General features: G+C 41.0%; 1 pseudogene; it reads left to right on the top strand.

Annotated features, from left to right (window-relative positions):
* The first annotated feature begins 1,970 nt into the window (after nt 1-1,970).
* On the top strand, nt 1,971-3,083 carry LOC105541672 (annotated as a pseudogene).
* Nucleotides 3,084-4,055: the final 972 nt, after the last annotated feature.

The following is a 4,055-nucleotide window of genomic DNA, read 5'->3' as shown; positions in this document are numbered from 1 at the left end:
CCAGTCTCAGGTATTTCTTTATAGCAATGTGAGAACAAACTGATACCTCTAAACTAATTTTACAAGGCCAGCATTACCACATTACTAAAACCAGATGAGGACACAACCAAAAAAGAAAACTACAGGCCAATATCCCTGATGAATAGATATTTGAAAATTTTTAATAAAATATTAAATTCAACAGCACATTAAAAAGATTATCCACCATGATCAAATGAGATTTATCCCAGGGACGCAAGAATGGTTTAACATATGTAAATCAGTAAAGGTGATACATCACATTAATACAATGAAGGACAAAAACCATATGATCATGTCAATAGATGCAGAAAAAGCATTTGACAAAATTCAACATCTCTTTATGATAAAAACCTTCAACAAATTGATTATAGAGGGAATGTACCTCAACACAATATAGGCTATATATGATAAATTCATAGCTAATACACTAAGAGTGGGAAAAGTTGAAAGCTTTTCCTTTAAGATTTGGAATAACACAAAGAAGCCTACTCTCACCACTTATAGTCAACATAGTACTGGAAGTACTAGCCAGAGCAATTAGGCAAGAGAAACAAATAAAAGGCATCCAAATTGGAAAGGAGGAAGTTAAATTGTCCCTGTTTGCACATGACACAATCTTACATACTGAAAACCCTGAAGATTCCATCAAAAAATGTTAGAACCAATAAACACATTCAATAAAGTTGTAGGATAGAAAATCAACATGCAAAATTCAGTAGCATTTTTATACACTTATAGCAAACTATCAGAAAAATAGATTAAAAATTTCATTTATAATATTTACAAAAATTAAAATACTTAGGAACAAATTTAACCAAGGAGATGAAAAATCTCTACACTGAAAACTAGGAAACATTGCTGAAAAAAAAATTGAAGAAGACATAAAAAGGATGGAAAGGTATCCTGTGTTCATGGATTGTAAGAATTAAAATTGTTAAAATGCCCATACTACCCAAAGCAATCTACAGATTCAATGCAATTCCCATCAAAATACCAATGACATTCTTCACAGAAATAGAAAACAATACTAAAGCTTGTATGGAACCATGCAAGACCTTGAATAGCCAAAGAAATTTGGAGGAAAAAAACAAAACAAAATACAGAAAAACAATGCAAAGCTGGAGGCATCACGCTATCTGACTTCAAAATGTACTACAAAGCTATAGTAATCAAAACAGCATGGTACTGGCATAAAGACAGACACACAGACCCACGGAACAGAAAAGTGAACCCAGAAATATATCCACATGTTTACAGTAAACTGATTTTTGATGAAGGTGCCAAGAATATACAATAGGGAAAGGACAGTCTCTTCAACAAATGGTGTTGGGAAAACTGGATAGACACACACAGAAGAATGAAATTAGACCTTTATCTCTCACCATCTAAAATCCTCTCACAAAAAAGGTTAAAGACTTAAATGTTAGACCCCAAACTATGAAACTTCTAGAAGCAAAAACAGGAGAGAAGCTTTAAGACATTTGTCTGGGCAATTATTTTATTTATTTATTTATTTTTAACATGACCTCAAAGCACAGGTAACAGAAGCAAAAATAGACAAATGGGATTACATCAAATGTAAAGGTTTCTGCACAGCAAAGGAAACAATTGACAGTCTGAAGTGTAAACTAAAATTAAAGTTCTAAGCCCCCCAACTGAGTAAGTGGATCTCCCTTTCAGCCAAGAGTATCCCGAAGAAACCTCAACAACTAGTTCAAGCCATGACAGGAAGGAGGCTGGTATCAGACATGCCTCATTATACCCTCTCCCTTTTGGAGTTTAGACACAACTCAGCATTACCATTAAAATAGAGATCCTAAGAGTGACAGAACAGATTCTTTGTAGCAATAAGATACCAACTCTAGACTGTGGAGACTGCATCTGCCCAGCAGGCACAGAGCCTCACCCTCCCCACTCTGCCGCCAGTCCACACCCACTGCCAGATCACCATGAATGACGATATCACTGCTCTCATCTTCGACAAAGGCTCCAGCATGTGCAAGGCTGTCTTCATGGGTGATGATGCTCCCCAGCTGTCCTCCCTTCCATCGTGTGGTGCCCGTGGCACCAGAGCATGATGCTGGGCCTAGGTCAGAAGGACTCCTACATGAGCAATGAGGCCCAGAGCAAGAAAGGCATCCTGACCCCACCCTGAAATACCCCATAGAGCATGGCATTGTCACCAAATGGGACGACATGGAGATCTGGCACCACAACTTTTACAACAAGCTATGTGAGGCTCCTGAGGAGCACCCTATGCTGCTGACCAAGGCTCCCCAAACTCTGAGGTCAACCATGAGAAGATGACACAGATCATGTTTGAGACTTTCAATGCCCCAGCCATGTACTTGACCATCCAGACTGGTACACCTCTGGCAGTGCCACTGGCATCGTGATGGACTCTAGTGATGGGGTCACCCACACTATGCCCATCTATGAGGGGTACACTGTCCCCCACACCATCCTGCCTCTGGACCTGGCTGGCCAGGACCTGACTACCTCATGAAGATCCTCAAGGAGGGTGGCTACAGCTTCACCACTACTGCTGAGCGGGAAATCATGCTTGACATCAAAGAGAAGCTGTGCTATATCACCCTGGACTTCGAGCAGGAGATAGCCACTGCAGCCTCCAGCTCCTTCCTGGAGAAGAGCCAGGAGCTGCTCAACGGCCAGGTCATCACCATCAGCAACCAGTCGTTCCACTGCCCCAGTGCCTCTTCCAGCCTTCCTTCCTGGGCATGGAATCCTGTGGCATCCACAAAACCACCTTCACCTCCATCATGAAGTGTGATGTGGACATCTGCAAAGACCTATACACCAATACAGTGCTGTCTGGTGGCACTACCATGTACCCTGGCATTGCTGACAGGATGCAGAAGGAGATCACCATCCTGACTTCCGGCACGATAAAGATCAAGATCATTGCTCCTCCTGTGCATAAATACTCTGTGTGTTTTGATGGCTCCATCCTGACCTCCCTGTCCACCTTCTAGCAGATGTGGATCAGCAAGCAAAAATACCAAGAGGCCAGCCCCTTCATCACCCACAGCAGATGCTTCTAGGTGGACTGTGACTTAGTTGCATTACATCCATTCTTGACAAAAACCCAACTTGCCAGAAAACAAGATGAGACTGGCATGGTCTTACTGTTATTATGATTATTATTATTTGTTGTTGTTTTTTAGCTTGACTCAAGATTTGAAAACCGGAAAGGTGGAGGTGACAGCAGTCAGTTGGAGCGAGCATCTCTCAAAGTTCTACAATGTGGCCGAGGACTTTGATTGTGCATTGTTCCTTTTTTAAATAGTCATTCCAAATATCACGAGATGCATTGTTACAGGAAGTCCCTTGCCCTCCCAAAAGCCACCCCACTTCTCTCTAAAGAGAATGCCCCAGTCCTCTCCACACAGGCGAGGTGATAGCATTGCTTTCATATAAATCATGTAATGCAAAAAATTTTTAATATTCACCTTAATACTTTTTAAATTTTGTTTTATTTTGAATGATCAGCCATTGTGACCCCTCTTTTTTGCCCCTCAACTTGAGATGTATGAAAATTTTTGGTCTCGCTGGGAGCCGGTGGAGGTGTGGAAGCAGCCAGGGCTTACCTGTACACTGACTTGAGACCGATTGAATAAAAGTGCACACTTTAAAAAAAAAAAGATACCAATTCCAACCTTGCTCTGGTATAACATCACATGACAGATAACAGGCCCTAAAGGAAATCAAATTATTCTATCCTAAAATATGTTTCTTTGACATATTTTGAAATGGCCTTGCAAAACCATCTCTTGTGGGTAGGGGAAATCTACATTCTGTAGAGAATGCCCTTCCCTTTCCAGGTCTTTTCCTGTTCCAGGAGAGAATTAACTAAGAGTCTGATACCTTTTAAGGTCCAATAAGAAACATTCACCACCTATTCTCTCTGTAACCTGCTACCTGGAGCCTTCATCTATATCACAGGAATCTTGGATTCCACAACCAGCTCCTTACCTTAAGTCAAGTTGACTTTAACTCTTCAGGCAGAGATTAAC

This window comes from Mandrillus leucophaeus, unplaced genomic scaffold, assembly GCF_000951045.1.
Source record: "Mandrillus leucophaeus isolate KB7577 unplaced genomic scaffold, Mleu.le_1.0 Scaffold243, whole genome shotgun sequence".
Classification (NCBI taxonomy): domain Eukaryota; kingdom Metazoa; phylum Chordata; class Mammalia; order Primates; family Cercopithecidae; genus Mandrillus; species Mandrillus leucophaeus.
Note: the sequence above shows the minus strand (reverse complement) of the source record. Positions and strands in the feature narration are given on the sequence as shown.